This window comes from Crocodylus porosus, unplaced genomic scaffold, assembly GCF_001723895.1.
Source record: "Crocodylus porosus isolate Cpor-Errol unplaced genomic scaffold, CroPor_comp1, whole genome shotgun sequence".
NCBI lineage: Eukaryota > Metazoa > Chordata > Crocodylia > Crocodylidae > Crocodylus > Crocodylus porosus.
The window spans coordinates 21,535,018-21,556,577 of record NW_017728886.1 but is presented as its reverse complement, the minus strand read 5'-3'; the positions used below and the strand labels follow the sequence as shown (position 1 = coordinate 21,556,577).

At 39.9% G+C, this 21,560-nt stretch overlaps 1 non-coding gene across 1 annotated transcript; it reads left to right on the top strand.

Moving 5' to 3' along the window:
- Positions 1 to 20,964: 20,964 nt before the first annotated feature.
- On the top strand, positions 20,965 to 21,037 carry TRNAT-UGU. Its single transcript has one exon. It is a non-coding gene; the product is annotated as a tRNA-Thr (tRNA).
- The last annotated feature ends 523 nt before the right edge of the window (positions 21,038 to 21,560 follow it).

The following is a 21,560-nucleotide window of genomic DNA, read 5'->3' as shown; positions in this document are numbered from 1 at the left end:
TGATTCCTGTGGATAAGTTTTGCTTTTCAAATTATTTTTGGTATTGAGAAATATCTGTGTGCATGCTCACATGAGCACTCTATCAAAATTACTCTAAAATATGGTATGTATTACATTTTGAGAGCAGTTTCAATCATTTTGGCTTTGTTTTTCCATAAAGTAAAACAAAACAAAGTTTAGGAAAGAATCCTGTTTTACTGTAGGTAAATCAAACCTGTACATAACAGGAGAATGAGATGTATTCACTAGAGGATGAAGCAGCATCAGCTTTTAAGTCTATAGTTAAAGAAATAACTGCAACTGTTAACATAATGATTGATGGATTTACTTATCTTAAGTAGGATCCAATCCTGCTTTTGCCTCTGGACTTAGTGGGCACAGGAACAGACTCAGGGGGCATGTCTACATAAGAAATTTACTGCGGAGTTGTCTAATGAGCTCTGAGAGAAAACGTCACTGTCTACATGCACAGTACAATTAGGATGGATTTAACTAATTAGCTCTGCCATAGAATAGTGCTGCTCAACACAAGTACTGTCCTACAGTGGAGTTATTTACACTGATCCAGGTCAGAGCAGCCCCAGGCTGGCAGGCTGACCCCCTGAGTACCCTGCCAGTAGGGCTGCTCCACCTGGGCTCAATGTGCTGTGGTCTGGGGTGCACTGGGCAAAGCAGTGCCTGAGATTATTCAGCCTCATGCACAAGTAGATGCACCCAGAATATTTTAATTTTAAAGCACTAGTGATAGTATTTAGAATGTTACATATGCCTGGAGAAAGGTGGTCTAACAATTGGTTCATCTTCCCTTAGACATTGTGTTCATGTAACAGCAAGAAATTACATTACTCTGAAAGTATATCACACTCCTGCTGCAGAGGGCAAATGTCTGAAAAAATTACACTAAATACTGTTAAACTGGTACAAGATCAACACCTCCCAGCAACAATATTACCAAGCACAAGTTTTATTATGTCTGGAAGGGCATGTAAACTACAGCACTAGCTTAATAGAGATAAAATGGAAAGTGAATTAGGGACATGGATGGATCTCTTGTCTCTGAGGCCAGGTACAGACATTACACTTATACCAGTAATCGTGTTCAGAAACTGGTCTACACCTATAACGGAACAAAAGCTCAGCACATGTAGACAGGCTTAGAAATGGCATAACCTGGTCTAAGATTTGCTCCCTACATGCCACTCCCCTATCAAGGGATAAATGTGTGTTCTGCTCCCCACCAATCTAAACTACACCACTTACAGGAAACCATGTAATTACTTAGCTCAATTATGCCTTAGGTTAGGTGCAGACCTTAAAAAGCCCAAGAGGACATGTCCACTCATTCCTCACTGTTTCACTACTACAGCTTCTCACTAATTTCCATAATATTCATACATACTTTTAGAATATGTGGTGGCTTTGCAAGTGAGGCACACTTCTAAGAGACAAGAATGCAAAGCCATAGCAAGCATTTTGGAGGAATTGTAAATCCTTTCATTTTAGAACCCTCTTGTTGGTTTTCTAGACTCTTTCTACCTGTGGTTGAGTAAACTATTGAAGCACAAATACTATTTTGATTAAATATCAAGAGAAAATTTAACATAAGAATGTCTGTAAAGCATCAAAACCATGGTTCCTCTGATCCAAGTCTCATTTCTGGCTGATTGCTTGGAAACAGGTAAAAAAACCTTCTGCAATAGGTAGTTACACAATAACTATCACAGGGATATTGCTATCTAACCTAAAGCAATTACAGTTGAATTACGTTAAATGTATTTGATTTTATATTATTAGACTTTGGAGAATCAAGAGTGGTAGGGGTTTAACATTTCCAGGGATGCTGCCTTATTTCTGTAACTTCCATAGATTTAAATGAGTATTAAGGTTAATAGACCAAGTAATACATAGAAATATTCTCTCTTTTTTGAGTTTTAAGGTCTTGTATTCATGGATTCCTATACATCACAAACACAGTATGAGAATCTAGTTACATGGAAGGGACCACTGTGCACATCTAGGGGGGCAGCCAAATGACTGAACCAGTGTCACTGAAGGATCAGCCACCTAGAATTTCTTGGCTAGTTGCCCATCCCAGCACTGATCTAACCAAAGTCTGCTTAGCTTGTGAGATCTGAGCAGATCACAGATCAACATAAAGAACCACTGTTGTCTAGGAAGAAATTCTGTATAGATTCTTATGATATAAAATATTCAACTGGAAGATAAGTTGATTATTTGCATTATATCAAATCTTTCATAATATGGGCTTCAGTCATCCCCACTATGGAATGAAAGAGGACAGATGGATTTTGCACTACAACTTTCCCTGGAACTTCCTGGCATGAAGGTAATTTTAAATGGATGTGAAAGTGAATGAATGCGAGTGGATGGGAGTACAGTGGTGGGTTTAGGGAATAGTTATGGTTCTATCAGGCACATCCACTGTGGGGATTGCCATGATATCCCAAGTATCCTATAGAAACAAGAATTACTGTCTCCTTGAAACACTACAGTCCCTGTCAAAGTATAAACTTTAAAAGTAGAGGCCCTGTGCCCTCAGATATTTCTTAAGGGTTAGATCAAACAATTGCAACAGGATGCATCAAATCCAAATAAAAATGCATCTGAGAAAGGACTTTTAAAGTAAGCTTCATGAAGATCAAATTATATTTGGGGTGGCATAATTTACACTGTTGTTTGTACTAATTGTTTTGTAAGTGCTGAGTGGTGTAACATAAAACCCAGATTATCATTATAATCATCATTTTTGCTCTTGCATAAATGTTTTAAAGGAAATGCAGAAGTTCTAATCAACTCTAATGACAAATTTTAATAATATGTCTGGAACACTTCCCACAGAAAAAGTGTTGACTGAAAAATTGCATTATTCTAAAAAGATAGTGTTTCTAAAATCTCGGGTGACTGCAAATATATACTTTTATTTGTATTCTTATGAGAAAGAACCTTGGTAGGGTTTAGGGAAGCGGGGCGGGAACAGTCTCTCTCAATGACTCATCTTGATATCAGACCAGAGGCATCCTTTCAGTTTCAACAAAGGAATATAAAAGAGTGTCTCCAGACAGAGGCAATGGCAGTGGCTGTGACGGGCAGGGGGAAAATCTGGTACTATGATTTTATACTACGTTGTTCTTTAAGGTAGCAGTAAAGTCTTACAAGGAAATTGGTAAATATTGGATAACATTCAACCTGTGTGTAACATGACAGCAAATGTAGAAATGCTGCTTGCTTATACTTTTATGCTTCAGTTGTAATGTTTCTGATTCAGCATCTGTAAAGGATTATTTCTTAAAGCAGTGGTACTTGCTAAACTGATTTGAATTTACTGTTAGCCCAGTTGAACCAAACCCCAGCATTTCCTTACTATAGTCACTACACATGCAACTCTACAGTTTGCTGATTTAGTGCTATTCCCAGGAGAAGTCCAGTCTTGGGACCATTGAAACTTCTGGATAAATGTACAATATTACTGGGCATGTTAAATGGATTTAGATTATTAGCATAACTCTGGATACTAATAGTAATAACTTGATGCTTATCCTTTCTTACAGTTCTGTTGGCTGGATGTGAGAAGGGATTTCTGTAAGCTGTAATAATGCCTTTGACAGGAGGGAATTCCAACTGATATTCCACACTGCAGTCAGGAAGAGAGATGATTATAGATTTCAGTTGCTTCTAGAATTGCTTCTTCTGAATAGCAACTCAATAGAAAGTACAATTAAAAGAAAATATGACACTTGGATATCAGTTTCAAAATTAATCAGAATGAACTGATTTTCCTGACTGATAGTGGGGCATTGATCAAATATATTTTCCCACTAAATCCTTTATATTTTGAATGGGGTATCTTGAGTGCTGTAACATTTTCAGCATTTTTTATACTGTGGAATTATTTATTTACAGTATTTACTCAAATATAAGACAACTCTGAATATAAGATGACCCCTCAGTAATTAGATTGTATCTATGGAAGATTTGTACAATTGATGTAATTTTCTCAGTATAGAATCTAATTGTTGGAAATTTTTCCTTGAATTTTTCCCCCCTCTCATTGCTTCAGTAGAAAATAAATCTGGGGAGTATCAGGTAGCCATTTCACCCTCTGCCTCCCTCCAGGTTCTCCCCCTTGAAGCCCCTTTTCCTTCCTCCTTGTTGTCAGACCATGCTGTCCCTCAGCACGTGAGAGAGAGGAACAAATTCGAAAACACTGACCTCAAAATAAATATAACTGTAATCATTCGTATATAACACCCAGAGACTTAGTTAATCCAGAACTGATATATTTTACCTTTTTTGAAACAGTTGCAAGTTTTAGGACACGCAGACCATAAACACACTTTTAAGTAGCAATTTGGCACCTACTGATATACAGTAAAAACTATACATGATATAGTCCAAAGCCAAAAGGCTCATGATTTACCATATAGTTCATTGGGCTGTTCCCCACCAGAATCAACAGTATTTTAATCCATTGCGATCCCACATCTCAGTGTGTGTCGGTGTGTGTGTGTGTATGTGTGAGTGTGCTTCAGATACCATCACCCACCCCCATCCCCAACCCCAAAGGATCCATGTGCTAATTAGCCCTCACTCATGACTGAAACTGGGTGTTCCTGTCACAAGTCCTGGTTATCCTCTAAAACCTGATATGCAGATAAGGCATAAGGCAACCTGGTCCAAATGCACCTCATATACTGCCGACTGAGTGAGGCCAATAGAAGGATTCTGGGTGAACTGTTTGGGGCCTCATTTGGTAGTGATTGCTAGACAATTAAGACTGTTGGATAAATGGGCATCACTGGAAATGAGAAAGAAAGATGCAGATCGGTTGTGGTAGTGAAGAGGAAGTCAAAATATATGCAATGTAGTGGCTCACCATGACTTGAGAAAGCTCATGCTTATTAGCACTGTGTGAACCTTTGGTCATGGATTCAATTCAGTGGAGATTTGGCCCAATTTGGCAGATGACTTTTCAAATCAAATCAGGAGACCCTTTAATCTGTCCAAATCAAACTGGAATCCTCTGAATCGATTCAGAGAGATTTAATGACTCAGACATAGACACAGCTTTAAATGTTTTTTCTACATATCTCAAGGTGCCAGGTGGCTTGTGAACTCTGAGATGTTGGGGCAGATCGAGTGTCCCATGGGAGCACGGGGTAGGGGGGAATCCCAAGCACATTTGGTGGAGGACCCAGAAATGGAACAGATATACTTCCAGTCTGCTTCTGGGTCCACCGTGGAGTGTTTAGAGTGCCTCCTGGATTGGAGGGGAACCCAGGGTCCCCCCCCGCCATGGCCAATCACTGAGCCACAGGGGCATGGGTTCCCCTGCACATTTGGCGGTGGACCCAGAAGTACTTCAGGTCCACTTCAGGGTCTGCTGCCGAGCATGTGGGGAGCTCCCCCATGCTCCTCTGGGATGCTCCATCTACCCCAACATCTCAGCATTCACAAGCCACCTGTGGTACTTTGAGGTAGAAAAAACATTTAAAGTTGCATCTGTGATTCTCTGAATCAGCATTGAATCTTCAGATTTGTATTTGGCTAAATTGAATCAGGACAGTGATCTGAGTCAATAAATTGAATCACTGTCCCCAGAATCAGGCTGAATCTGAATCTGAATCAATTATGGCCTTCTTCATACACCCCTAGTGCTTATTGGACACTGCTATGTATCTTATTCAGATGGGCTTCACTAATCAATCCTTGTGGCTGCATTTAATCAACTGCATAGTTAGTTTCCATTATTGAGCACATGCTGCTTTTATCAGGAGTTCAAAGATATACACTGTATTTAATGCAGCTTCCTTTTATGTGAATGTAAGATGAGGGGCCTTTCCCCCCCTGTTGATGGGAGAGGGGGAGGTGATGGGGCTCATATTTTATTTAAGTAAATATGGTGTTTCAGTTTGGCCCTTATAGGCTATAAGATGACTATCATTCAGATCAGTGTTTTTTTTTCATAAAGTACGTTTGTGGATAATTTTATAAAGAACTATCACCATATTGGATCTCTAGGAAAGCAAAGTAAGATGTTCCTCTCTGTTCCTCATTTTTCCTCTCTATCTCTGCAAGCCATTAGCAGAAATGGGCATATATTATTTTTGGAATCGAGGGTGTGCAAATTGTGACATTATCAGGGAATCTGTTATCCTAAACAAGACCCATTGTAGAGGTGACACAGTTTCCTCAGAAATCATTCCGAGATTTGTATTCGGCTGAGGCTTTAAGTAGATTAAATGTACCTGGAAAACAAACTTGGAGATCTGACTAATGAGATGGCTTTCTTTGAGTAGACTAGAAATTCCCCCCTCCCACCCACACCTTAAAAATTCCTCATGCACTCATACAAAAATGAATAAGAAAGAATCATATGAGACTATCTTACCCAAGTCTCTTAACTTTGAATACTCTTGAGAATTATGAGCAGAGCTTCAGGAAACATTTACAAAAAGTTCATGAGAAACTGAGAAATTCATTCAGACCACCCGACTGAATAGTAGTATGAGGATATTCACTCCTCTGCAAATTTCCCATATCAGCGCATCAAGAGGCTCAGCAGATGTAGCAATCTCCCTTCAATTTTTGGCTCACATTTTATGGAATATGTACAAGAATCCCCTGAGAAGGATTAAAAGTTAATGGAGTCCAGAGTAAAGCCTATAACAAACCTAAGTTAATTTTAAAGAACTCCTCTGGCAATGTATAGATCTCTCTACACCTACTATTCCATTGTCAAATATATGATCCAGAATTTTTGCAAATATATCTATGCTTTAAACTATAGTGACTTTCTTTATGAGGATGATTCTTACGTTGCTGAGGAAAATGTTTTCAGGTTGTGTGCAAAGTAGTACCTGTTTAAGAATCCAAATGCTGGCCATCTGTTATCATCTTCAATGAACTGAGATAGCTTAGCTTAGTTTGAAGGGGTTTCTTTAATATTAAATTAAAAAATAAATGTAAATATTCCAGTTTGAGGGGATTTTGAAGGAAATTTAAATGCATAAAGAGATTTGGTTTGGATAGAGATGATCCAGCCTCAGGCAGGAGGTTGGAATAGATGACCTCTGGAGTTTCCTTCCAGTCCTACTTTTCTATGATTTATGGAACAGATCAAAATCACAGGAAAAGGATGTATTTAGCACTCTTATTTAAGGGTTTAGTTTATTATACTCATTACTCTTAGTAGGCTTATTCAGAGCTATGCAGAGATTAATAGCCACAACCTCAATGAGGTTCAATAAAGACAAGAACCAAGTCCTGCATTTAAGATGAAACAATCCTGTGCACTGTTACAGGCTGAGGGCTAACTGGCTAGGTAGCAGCTCTCCAGAAAACGAACTAGAGGTTACAGTGGATAAGAAGCTAAATATGAGCCAATGGTGTATCCTTACAAAGAAGGCTAAAGGGCATACTGGGCTGCATTAGTAGGAGCATTACCAGCAGGTTAAGGGAAGTGATTCTTTTTCCTCTCTATTTGGCATTGGTAAGGCCCCATCTGGAGTATTGTGTCCAGTTATTGACCTTCCACTACAGAAAGGAAGTGAACAAATTGGAGAGACTCAGCAGAGGGCAATGAAAATGGTTACATGATTTATGAGAGGATGCTGGGGGAACTAGGGATATTTAGTCTGGTGAAGAGAAGACTGGGGATTTAATAGCAACCTTTAACTATCTGAAGGGGGGTTCCAAAGAGGATAGAGATAGACTGTTCTTGGTGGTGGCAAATGACAGAACTGGGTGAAATGGTCTCAAGTTGCAGCAAGGGAAGTTTAGACTAGATATGAGGAAGAACTTTCTTACTAGATGGGCAGTGAAGCACCAGTACAGGCTAACCAGGGAGGTGGTGGAATCTCCATCCTTGGACGTTTTCAAGACCTGGGTAGACAAAACCTTGGCTGGGATGATATAGTTGGGAATGGTTCTGCTTTGAGCAAGAGGTTGGAGTAAATGACCTCCTGCAGTCCCTTCCAACCCTCATTTGTTATTAGTCTAATTCATGGCTCCCCTTGGGCCTGGGAGCATTTCACTTAGTTTTATATAGGTTCTGGTATAGTAGGCCATAGATTACATAGATTGTTTTTGAAAATTCACAATGGCATACTGTATTATTGAAGATTCTAGAAGATTCTAGAAAAATTATTATTGAAGATTCTAGATTTCATACTTTACTTACAATACAATGAATATATACCTAGGACCAGATTTTAAAGATCTGTAGAGACTGCAAGAAAGAGAAATGCTTTATGGGATTTCAGTGGGAATTACACATTACACATTTAATGTTTTTTAATTCCTACTCAGCACCTCTGCATCTTTCAGTGTCTAACTACCTCTGAAATTTGACCGTTATAGCACAGCCCTGCAAAACAATGACTCAGGCCCAAATTCAGTGGGCTGATTCATTTCAGCAAAGCACTTAGGCACATGTACATTGGATACAGGATTAAGTCAGGCCTGAATTGTACATCAGGTATCGGTACTATTTGAAAAGATTTACTACACACTGGGTGCATCTACACAAACTATTAGCATGCAGCAATAAATTCCAGCACGTATTGCATTGGAGTTCATTGTTCCTGGGCACTGTGTTTACATATGCGGCTGGGACCACAGCATGATAAGCCAGGTTGCAGCAGCCTTGGCCTGCAAGATGCCCTGGGCATCATCCTGCCAGCCCGGGACTGCTCTTATCCAGCTCAACATGCTGTGGAGGGCCAGGTTGGGGGCTTACTAGCCAGCAGGAAGCCCTGGCACTGAAGCACTCTCGTGCTTCAGCCACTATGTAAATATAAGTACTATCCTACTTTGGAGTTAATTAGTTTCCTGCAGCCTAATAGACTGCACATGTAGGTGCAAGACATTTACTGTGGAGCTAATTAGTCTACTCCGCAGTAACTCACGTAAATACTCCCACTATTTGCATGGTTTATGGGTCATTTTTCATCTTGCTGCTGCTTCTTCCTCCTTCTTCCTTTCTTTCTTTTTACATTATATTAGCAATGGTTAATGGTTTAAATTAACTGTTTCTGTTAGCACAGTTTTCAGGAAAACACCAATGTTGTGGAGGGAATTTGACTTTCCTTACTCATGCTGGTTTTCCCATTAACTGAGTTAAAGTCAGCACAATTTGACCTATAAATTTGATGACTTATCGTATAAACAGCCTCTCTTCAGCTGATTTTCTGTAGTTCTTGGTTTGGTATCAATCATCATGAACATATTTACAAAGATTATAGAGAGATAGATCATTTCTAACTGGGTATTTTTTCCAGAAATTTTATTTCCATCCAAAAATGGCAGTTAGTTAAAAATAAAACTGATTGCAGACATACACTGGTTTTGACAAACCTTTGTTGGAAAGGTCTCTGAGGTCCTAGATGCAATTTAGATTTGAAACCAGAGAGCTTGATTCCAGGCTAAATTAACAGTTAAGTTACTCACCTGGAATTAGGGAAGCAGGTTCAGTTTTCGTTTTGCATCTTGGAGAATTTCGGAATTTGCTATATTTTCCTATTCTTTTTCCTCTTGGTTCTTCTAGTGTGGGTCTTTTCTTTCTCATTTTCATAAACAAAAGACAGGCCTCAGTGCACACATCCAAATTAAAGCTGCATAAAAACCACAGTGCACACATTCAAATTAAAGCTGGATAAAAACCTCCTATTTCTTACACATTTTCAAGCATTAACTTTCTAGCTGGTTGGCTCTTTTTTATAGATGGCTAGTAGGGTTGTGCATACTTCAGTCGCTGATTCTATTAGGAGGAGATTCAACCCAGTTCAGCAGCCAAATCTCCAAATCCAAATCAAATCAGGAGGCCCATTAATCTCCCTGAATTGGGAGCCTCTGGTTCAATTTGGAGAGATGTGATGATTCGGACATAAACAAAGCTTTACATTTTTTTCTACATATCTCAAGGTACCATGTGACTTACGAATGCTGAGATGGTGGGGAGGATGGAGCATCCCACAGGTGTGCGGGGGGTCCCCAGCATTCTCGACAGAGGACCTAGAAGTGAACCAGAAGCACTTTCAGTCCACTTCTGGGTCCGCTGCTGAGCACACGAGGGACCCTCTGCACTCCTGTGGGATGCTCCATCCACCCCACCATCTTGACATTCATAAACCATGCCCAACACCTCGAGGTAGGTAGAAAAAACATTTAAAGCTCTTTCTATGGCTGAATTGCTGATTCTCCAAATCAGAATCAAATCTTCAGATTTGGATTTGGCCGACTTGAATTGGGACAGTGATCCAAATCAGCTAATTGCATCACCATCCCCCAAATTGGGCCAAATCTGAATCCGAATAGAATATGGCCCACTTTGCACACCCCATTGTATAGTCATATGAAAATTACTTCGCAAATGTGGCTGGTCTAAATTTATTGCACGATTAACCAGTTAATTGCATAATGTATGTAACATGTAGCAGGGGCCTTAGTTCCATTTCAATGGGGAAGGGAAAAAAAGAAATCTCAGATACTTTTGAAAAATGAAATTCTTCTTTTCCAACCAGTCATAGTATTTTTTACTCTGCTTTAATCATTATCTTATACTGTGGGTGTAGCTACATGAGACACTGACTGCTTAGTTGTATAAACAAGTACTAAATAACTGTGCGGTAACCGGAGTTAAAGTGCAGTCACACCAAGGAATGGTTGTTTTGTGACACTAACTGTGCAACAGTGTTGCATCACATTTTCTACCATGTGACGCTACTGCACAAGAGTAATGGGCTACCATACAGTCATTGTCTTGTGTAGGTGTGGCCTGTGCATATCAACTTGGCACTGGAGAACCTCCACTGAATTAAGACACCTAGCATACTGACTTTGTCTTCAACTTTCCCAACATTTGTAGTGACTTGTAATTGTGATGCAGTGCCCATTAAAGCCAGAAGAAAGATACCCATTGCTATCAATGCCATATTTCTGATTCTTTAACAATGTAATTAAATATTATAAATAATGATTTTATAGCAATCACTACACAAGCTTCCTGTTCTTGCTATCAAAGCATGAGTCTTAAAGTGACCATGAATATGGCTGGCAAAACGTGATCAATAGTCAACCACTCCACTCCAGGTTTGTCTATATATTCATAATTAATTCTGTTCACAAAATATTGAACTAAAAAAAAGGGTCATTTATGGTTACAGTCACAGTCACATAAGTCCTTCTGGGTTCTCAAGAACATGTTGCTTTTACATTGTTTTTTAGCTATTACTGGTACTCAATAATTTACTTTAATTTTGTTTCCACGATGCTGGAATGAATCCATTTTACCTTTTCTTTGTTCCATTGACATTAACATTGCTGAACAACCTCTTGTGAAACAGTGTGATGTTCCATGACTATTGAGACCCTGTATAGTTAATAGTAAACTCTTTGCTAAATGATAGTTAACATTGGCTTTTCAGAAGACTCCTATTTAAAGAAAGAAATAATTCATATTGAACAAACCAATCCAGATAAAATAAAACCTTTCCAAAATAGTCTATCAAAGCATAAGCAGATTGTACATGATTGGTGTTTTCATTAATTTAATTCAGGATGGTTTGTATTTGGATTTGTCCAGGATTTGGTATAGAAAATGCTGAAATCTTGTTGGAAGATTGTTCTTGCTGTATTTTAATGCATACAAAACTAGGAAGCAGAAAAGAAAGTTTTTTTCTTGTAAACATTTTAGCTTCATTTCTTGAGGTTAAAGAGTGGGGACTAAATAAGTATAGAGCTTTCAGGGCATTTCTCTGAACTGTCTCTCTGAATCAAGCCATTTGAAGTTCAACCTCTATTAACAAATGTTGCTTCAAAGCAGAAATGATGTCATATTCACTATTAAAATGATGCCTTTTCTTTTCCTTAATTCCTTCAATCTACAAAAACCTCTCTAACTCACTGTTCATCTCTGTTCATGTAACTTGTCGGTTTATCCTAGCTCTTTGCCATCCTCATGCTACTTCTATGAGACTGTTTTAATACTGGACCAATCACAAGTGTCCAATGATGAATGACAGCCATTATGTTCTTTCTTTCTGATCCAAATTGGTTAGTGGTTCTGGGATAGCTTTGATTTAGGTGATAAGTAATGCTGAAAGAGAACTGGTCACTATATTAGCAAAGGAAAGAAGGAAGTTGTGTTAGAACCTCGTTGAGAATATGGCGACCCCTCCCGCCCCAAAAAAAACAAACAAAAAAACCCCATGGACAATCTTCAAGCAACTTACCTACAATCCGAGAAGAAAGAACCATACTATAATATTTACTGTAAATCAGGTTCCTGTCACCTCATTGAAAATGGTAGGGCACTAAATAAACAACCCAAGCTTCAAACAACCCACTTTGGGATATATTTCACAATGGCTGAATTAATAACTGCAATAAACACTTTTAATGATGGCAAAGCCTTGATGATATTCCTACAGAACAAATAAAACATTTCAGACCAACAACAAAGGCATGGCTATTCCAATTTTACAATAGGTGTGTAAAAATGGCTAAATGGCTGTGTGACAAAAAGGGGCCTAAACTGCCCCTCAGCCTATGTGTATGACAGTATTACCCCAATCTTTACTGTGACTATATCACTGAAATGGTGGTAGAAAGCAAGGAGTAAGCAATTGGAGGGAAAAGAACTCCTCTTCCACTGTAATTTGCATCAGCAGCATTCCCCAGCAGACCCCTTTCCTCCTTTGGTGGGTGAAAGTTCCCCCTCCTATTTTATACTCCAGTATCAACCACCAAACAAGAGGCTGGCAGATGTATGGGGGAAAGGGTAGAGTAAAGAGATTTTTTTCTTTTATGTGTTGAACAGCTAAGCAGTTGACCTTAGTATGCTTATGAAGTATGCTTGCCTCTGTAGCAATGCATTTCTTCCTTGAAGCAGGAGGAGAATGGGGAGGCTTATTATCTAGGGCTTATCAATGACTGATGTAGGTATGCCTTACCCATTACATAGGGTCCATTCCAGCATTAAGGGCACTGACAGATGTGCACCTCCCTGCTTTAACTCAAGGAGTTCACAGCAAGTGCCATGAGTTAGTGACCCTCCCCCTTCCCCGATCCAACAGACATTTTCTGTTTGGTTGTGGGGGGAGGTGGGGAGGTGATCAAGCTCCACTTTGGAGCCAATCCAACAGAGAGAGGCGGGCTTGTTTGCCTGTATTTCCTTACCCTTCCTCCTAGCTCTGGTGCTGTCTTCATATAGGAGGGGAGCAGGAGGGAAGGGGGTTCTGTCTGGGTTTGCCCATCCTGTGCTGGAAGACAGGGCAGGTAGATTGGAGCCCCCCCATCTCCAACCCATCTGCCACCCCCTCCTCCAGCACAGGTTGGGCAAACCCCAGATAGAACTCACTTCCTATCTTTTTCCCTATATCCCATCCTGAAGACAGCTTTGGGGGTGGGGCTGGACTGAATTAACCCAGCCCTGCACCCAGGCAAGGACAAACAGAAGTTAATGAAAGCACTTCACTCTCGATCAGTTTCATCTGATCTCACATTAAAATGGGGGTTAATTTTTCCCACGATCAGACACTTTTAAAGAATCTTACGGCTGTGCACTTCTGTCAGGGCCTGGCTGTAGAGTGCTTCCAAGGGGCTGATCATGTGACAAACATGACTTTTGTTTGCTCCCTGAATGAATACACTCAGGGTCTGAGGCAATGGGTCTCTTTCCATTGATTTCAAAAGGCTTTGGATCTGGCTTTTAAAGTAGATCACATTACTATCTACTCTAGCAAGTTTTGGGAAGATAGGAAACTAATTGATTGTTGGGAATAGCCAAATTCTTATACCGTGGAAACAATTGTTCTTATGTTCTGCCCCATGCACCCAAATGCTTTGGTACACATCCACCCCCACTTTTTTTTTTCTCCATATCTGCCACCACTCTATTTAAAAGGGTCAAGGAGGCATTTCAGTGGTGATTTACTATACAGTGGTCATTTATGACTGCCTGCATCCTACTAGTATTTGCAAGTTAAGTCCCTCTTTTAGTAATATACTACTATATCTGGAGTTATAGTCAGCAGTATTAAATATTAGACAGATTTAATTATTTGATGCATAAGTTCCATATTGTTAACAAATGTATCTCTGCAAGCCTCATTATATGCTTCCAGTGATGCTAGCAGCTTTTTTGTTTGTTTGTTTAACTTCTTATTGGCACAGCTTACTATAACATGTCCAATGTTTTTGAACTGCAAAGTCATTCAAAAAATGTTACAAGGAGATACCAGAAGAATTCTTTGATAACACACAGGCTACTCAGGAGAAGGCACTGAGTTTACATTTGCTTTTAAAGAGAGCGTCTACTCTTTTTTCATCTTAAAAAATTGCTGCCAAACTATATGGGGATTTTTTTTTTTCAGAATTGTAATAGTGACAGGAAACCCATGTTTATAACTAAGTTATTCTAGCTTTCTTTATGTATCGGCTTGTAGTTAAAATAGATTTTGAAGAAACCAAAGATTAAAAAGTGGTGCCAATGTTAATGTTTCCTAAGTTATGACACTCCTTGGCAGTAACAAGCATTGGTTTGTTCTTATTCTTAAAATTAGAATGAGTATTTTAACCTTCAAGTCTCAGATAAGGTGTCACAAAACCCACAATATTTTGAGGTGTTCACAGGACATCATGCATGTTTCCCTGAGTGTGTTTTACTGACATGGCATGTGTAGTCTCTACGTATTTGTAGCAGCAGGTACTATTTAGTATTGCCATTATATCTGCATGAATTGTAATATCAACATAATATTTAATATCAACATTACATTTATATATATTTTAGCCAGGGCTGTTTAGTGGGGCAGTGATCAAGGGTTTCTCACCTGTTCACCCAAAAATTAACATCTGACTTGAATTTGTTTGCTCATCAAGTAGGCCCTTGCAGACCTGTTCTGAGGCACTTGAGCCAGACCATTCCAGACAATTTACATTTCAAAAAAAGGACCCATAAAAACAATGCCTGGCTATTTAGGGGAGGACATTTTTCACAAAGAGGAAATTAGATCAGGAGAGACTTCTAGTCTGGTAAGCATACACTGACTATGAGGTTTGGATGCTTAATAAGAAGTTAGAGAACAGAATTGAGGCATTTGAAATGTTCTGCTTTAGGAGACTACTGTGTGTCTTATACACTGAGCACCAGACCAATGACTCTGTCAAGCAGCAAATCAGTCATGAACCATTGTTGGAGGTTGTGCGATGAAGGAAGCTGCAATGGTTTGGGCACATCATGAAAAGGCTGGACACCCTTGCCAAAATCATAAGGCAGGGTGCCATGGAGGGAATGAGAAAAAGTGGTAGACCCATGAAGAGCAGGGGAACCAATATTAAGGACTGCACAGGGCTTCAACTGATAGAGTACACAAAGTTAGCCAAACACAGGGCAGAGTGGAGGAGGGTCATTACAGCATCTTGGCAACCTCAGGATTGACTTGACTTGTCTTGACTAGATATACACACTTGGAAGGCTTGAAGTTACATGTGTAGTGAGGACTCCCCAAGAGCACAATGGATAATGTATGTAAATGGCCAATAAAAAACCATACATGAGTCTTGTCATAAGAGCAGGGGTTTATTGTTAGTATTCTGAGGCATAGGGGAACCTTTTAGGCCCTCACCTACCAGGCTGAACACAAGCTACATTCTTGGGTTCAAGATGCAGAGTAAGATCAAATTACTGTTCTGATATTTTCTTTTATTTGTTTTTTTCTTAATCTCTAGCTGTCTCTCAACATATTGTTACTGATTTTTTGTTCTTATTCTTATTCATTTATAGCATATTTATTGTCAGTGATGACTGCGATCTTGGAGCAGTTGACCATATAGCAAGGCCTCTTCTAAGGAAGGGGGATCTGTACTTTCTGAATGTATAACCAGATAAGGGTGTAATTCTTGCAGCTGGCAAAGCCCGCTCTGCTAAGAGCTGGAAAGACATTGGTGAGGCAGCTAAAGCTGAGGCACATACAGATCAGAGCGGTATGTCTTAGTCTGTCCTCAATGGTCAAAGAGCACATGTCAGACAGGTGTTTGGGGCTAAGGGGAACCCCTGAAGGTGTGAGAAAATCCTGGGAACATCTCAAAGGTGCATCTGGCCACATCCAGGGTCTGGATGTGTCACATAAAAACAATGAACACATAAGATGCTTAAGAAGGCCCAGCTACTGCTCTTCATAATTATATTGATTATGTGTTCAGTCCCACTACTTGTAGTGTAAAATACTGCTTAACAGGCCAAAGCACAGCTAAACACAAGGACAAGTTTCAGATAACACATGTGGTTACAGTCTACCTGTCAAGTTCATGAACAATCCTGGTCTTATACCATATAAACATAGTTCCAGGAATTTCTTCAGTGGAATTTCTCAGAAGAAAAAAGATTGCAGGATTGGGCCCTTAGTACTCACAAATGTTATATACAATGCTAAACAACCTACCCACTACTTTATTTTCTGGATGCAAATGTACTGAGCAGGAAGAAAAGCTTACATTTAGTCTTCTCTTTAAAAACCATTTCTTTAAAAATAGCACCCCTCTGTTGCCATTAAATCAAAAATAACGTGTGCAGATTCTAAACATTTAAAAAGAGCACATTTCAGTTTCAAGTTCCTTCCTTTTCTTGCTAATTGTGTCCTGTCATTTGTTTTATGCCAGGTAATTGCTTTAAAAATCCTCAGGTTTTGTCTAAAAATATGTTTAATTGTAACTTTCAGAAAGCATGCTTGTTTCTGAAAAATTAATCAGCAGAATCAGGGAGCTAATTTTAATGATGATTGCTATTTTAATGGGTGAATATTTTTAGCTAAATCTGAAATGCAAAAAGGCTTTATGGTTTGGTGGGACTTAAGTAAGTACAAAACTGTAATATATCTACCAGGCACAGATAACGCATTATCTTAATTCAAATTAGGGAGGTATTTATAGAACAACCCAACAAGTTGCAGTACACCTTGTGCATAAATCATGAAAGATAAGACTAAAAATCTTTAAAATGAAACTAAATAGGGAATCTAACAAGCTTTTATATACCATCTTGTTCATTTTAACTGCCCTGCCAAGAATGGCAAATGCTTCATGCTACCTGATTTTATTTATTTTCCTGGAAATAAGTATCTGTCAATTTTAGGAAAGATATTCTTCTATGACTGGTGGGGTACCCTAATGTCTCAATTAATCAAAATGTATGAACTGTATGTGTGATGTCTACTAAGAGTAGAGAATGGAATTTTCCAGAGGACACAATGTTAGGAATTGCCCTGACTCATAACATGTTCCAATAAATAATCACTATCTATGTGCAAGGTATTGTAATGGTTGCAGAATGTCTTTGACCCTGGTATCTGCTATGTGAACTCCATTATATGCAGTTTATTTTCATAGCTGAAATGTTAGATGAAACCATAATATTTACTATTACACATTTGTTCAATGTCAGTGTAATATATTGCTAGGCGACACCCTGCAATGCAAAAAAAGGAGTGTTGCCTTTCATCCAGCCTGTTAGCCAAAGGAGCAAACGTTAAATGTGCCTGTTTTGATAATACCCTATTGCAAAGCATAATTGTACTCATACAAAATGTCATTAATGAAAATATTTATTTCTTCTTTAAAAATGTTCAGTTGAACTTTTTTGTGGGAGGTGCTGGACTGACAATCTATGAGACCAAAGTCCTCAAGAAAAAGAACAAGGAAAAAGAGCACAGACTATCAACATGTCTAGTCTTTGTTCCAGAAATACTTTCATGAAGGGAAAGCAAGTCATTCTAATTCCAGGGCAATGCATATATAATCCTTCTACTGTTGGAGATATCAGGGACTTGAAACTGAGTGTCTTCTCCTACCCAGGACAGTACTTTAACAAGTAGGCAACAGAGTAGAAATGAACTGATTAGGGGTGTGCAAAGCAGCCCGAATTTGATTTGGATTCAGCCTGATTCAGGGAACAGTGATTCAGATCACTGTCCTGATTCAATTCAGCTGAATCTGAATCTGAAGATTCAGTGCTGATTTGGAGAATCAGGAATTCGGCCATAGACATAGCTTTAAATGTTTTTCCTACATACCTTGAGGTACCAGGTGCAGCTTGTAAATGTTGAGATGCTGGGGTGGATGGAGCAACCCACAGGAGTGAACAGGGACCCCCTTTTGCCCCCCTGGCTCTGTGATTTGGCTGAGGGGGGACCCCGGGTGCCTCCCAGGCCCAGGAGGCACGAGTCGTTGATCCGGGGGGTGGGAGGATGGTCCCTCATACAACTGGAAGTTTTTCTGGTCCACTTCCATGTCCAGTGCTATGCACACTGGGGGCCCCCTCATGCTCCCATGGGACACTCCATCTGCCCCACCATCTCAGTGTTCATGAGCCACCTGGTACCTTGAGGTATGTAGAAAAAACATTTAAAGCTGCATCTATGTCCAAATCATTGAATCTCTTAAAATCGATTCAGAGGGTTCTGATTCTATTTGGAGAGATTAAAGGGTCTCCTGATTCAATTTGGATTTGGAGATTCAGCTGCCGAATCGGGCCAAGTCTCCACTGAATCAAATCAGCAACGAAGCTTTGCACAGCCCTAGAACTGATGCCCTCTCTAACACATTTTTAAAAATTTGAGTCACTATCTCTTGCATTCAGTAGTTACTACATGAAGAATAGTCAAGGAGTTTGCACCCTATTGAGATTAAGGGCCTAGGCTAGAACCCAGGATCTTCTCCTTTTCAGGCCAATATCTGTCTTACTATGCCACACACCCTCTTGTTTAATTTTTTGATTCTCTACACATAGCTCCCTTTCATGACTGCCTCAGGGGCCAGTTTCAAAAGGAGCCCTGGATAATGCCTTGCATGCACAAGTACTAAATAACCATGCAGTAACTGGCATTCCCACGCTGTAGTGTCCCCACACAGCTTCTTGGTGATGCTGACTATGCAGTAGCTCATTATTACTACTGTGCAACAGCATTGTGTTACACTTTGTGCCATGTGACACTATTGTGCAGTAGTAATGAGCTACTGTGCAGTCAGTATCTCGTGTAGATACAGCCCCTGTCTAGCAAAAGGACCTAGAATATAGATCTCTGGCTTCCTGCTCAGATGTTGAGGTTAAGGTTTGATTTCATTACTCTTTGTTGTCTTAAATAACCACTGCAATCCCCATTAAGCAGAAGAAAAGAGAAAAGAAATGCGAGAAGAAGGCACTGCTCTACCCATACCGGTACATCTATTGTGAGTGTGGTTTACACTGCATGCCTGGATCTATACCTTCTACTCAGGGTTCACAGGAACTTGATGTAGCTGGTTGCTGGTTGAAAGGCCTGAAGGTGACTGGTCCCAACTGTATTGTGCAAAAAACTTGGAAACTTCCTTGTATCAAGATTAGGGAAATATTCAGGGTGACAGCTCCTAAGGCAATAAACCCTATATCCTTGCATGTGCCGTAGATTGCCCCTAACTTAGGGATAGGTTGGAGGCTAGGAACAGACTTTACAATTGCTCCTGGACAAGTTATGCTTGTGTTTGTACTGGAACCAAAATATCCCAGGAATGGTGTGCATATACATTGCTCTTTTAATTGGGGCCTAGTGAGCAGCTGAATGTACTGCTATTGATTCAAAGATGCAGGATAACAATTCAGGTGCATTTTGTGATGCCTCAGGGGAAATGGTTAGTACTTCTTATCCCATTAATCTTTTTAGGATTTATCCTGAAACAATGGACATGGAGTTTTGAATGATTACATTTTGTTCCAAGATAAAATGGCTTATTCCAGGACAAATGTGATGTCTATGTGTAGCCTAAATGATGGAGTTTACTCCTTAATATCTGCAACTATTGAGTTAGAGAGTGGCTAACTGAATAGGAGGCAGGCAGCAATGTACCAATCACCATTCACAAGCTTATTTTTTTCATTATTTAGGGCACTCTGGTTATCAGCTATCGCTTCTGTAATGTCCAGGCTAGGAGTTACAGCATTTCATCCACTCTACAACTCTATCTTACTGTAGCCTTGGTTTTGTATTACAAAAGTAGGTGAATCCCTTGAGCAGAGGTGTTATGGTATGGGTGGGAACTTGGGTAAGCTGTGTACACAGGTTGCCACCACCTGCCTGTGTGTATGGTGGCACGGTCAGCCTTTTTGCTTCGCTCTCCCCAGAGTTGCCTTAGTTGCCCTACCCTTGAGGTTATGCCACTGCCCTTGAGGCTGGTAACTACCAGTGCTTGTTCTGGTGTAAATTACAGACAATACATGCAGGTGGTATTTTTTGTTCAAAACTGAGGTCAGTAAAAACTGATGCAAAGCATTAGCAAAAACTGGGCCGACTTCTGGTGCCTTTAGGAACTTTACTAAGAATTTCCTATTAGTACAGAGTTGTCTTTGTTCTTTATTACCACCCTATTTCCATGGTACAGTAAGATTAAAAGGAAAACATATCCCCCAGTCATTTTCCTTTGAACAAATAGTATAAGATGAGGAAGAAACAAATGAGCAGAAAAAAACAGGAAGAGAACTACAAAATAATGGAAAGCTTTTGATCTATTAAATCCTGAATTAAACTGTATAAAATGAAGGGAATAAATAACCAGGACACGCAGAAATAAGCATCATGGTGCTCTGGTCGAATGCCAGAGTTCTGTGACTGGATTAAAACTCTGCTGTCTTGAGTCCAAGGTGAACGAGTCTTTCTTCTGATCACTCCTCAAGAAGAGCTCAAGTATGATAAAATGACCACATATGACAAGTTGAAATGAATAAAGGCTGACGTTTTATATTTTCTAGTGCTGACTCTGGCCCTGTGCACTGACTAGAGTTGGTCAAACAACAAAACAAACACATTAGGCTGCTAAATTCTTCATGAATCTGAGTTCCAACATGAATCCACTTCAATTTTGGAGGTGCCTTATTATTAACAATTTGTGACACTTACCAGATGTGTATCTTGATATGGCTCCATAGCTCAGTGGTAAGAGTATTGGTCTTGTAAATCAGTGGTTGTGAGTTTAAACCTCACTGGGGCCTTAACCACTTCATTTGGGGGCTAAACGGGGGTCCTTAGCAGCAGCTATAAAGTGGTATCTACCGTGTGGCTTCTGCCCTATTGACAATAGTGGAGCATAACAGCTGTTTTCAAGATACAAGGGGGCTGTGGTGAGAGGGATCTAACGGTGGGGATCTACTACAGACCCCCCAACCAAGGGGAGGACCTGGACCAGGAATTCTTGGGCCAGCTTGCAGAGGCACTTAAGGCAAGGGATGTAGTTGTCATAGGTGATTTCAATTACCCAGACATCTGCTGGGAGGAACAGTCAGCCAGGTTGGACCATTCCAGGAGGTTCCTGGCGGAGATACAGGACTGCCACTTAATTCAGGAGGTGCACACTCCCACCAGAGGAAATGCCCTGTTGGACCCAGTCCTCACCACAGATGATGACCTGGTAAGGGGCCTCCAGGTCCTTGACCATCTGGGCGATAGCGATCATCGCTTGCTGGAATTCACCATCCAGCACAGGGTGTCAAGGGCCAGCAGCAAGGCAATAGCCCT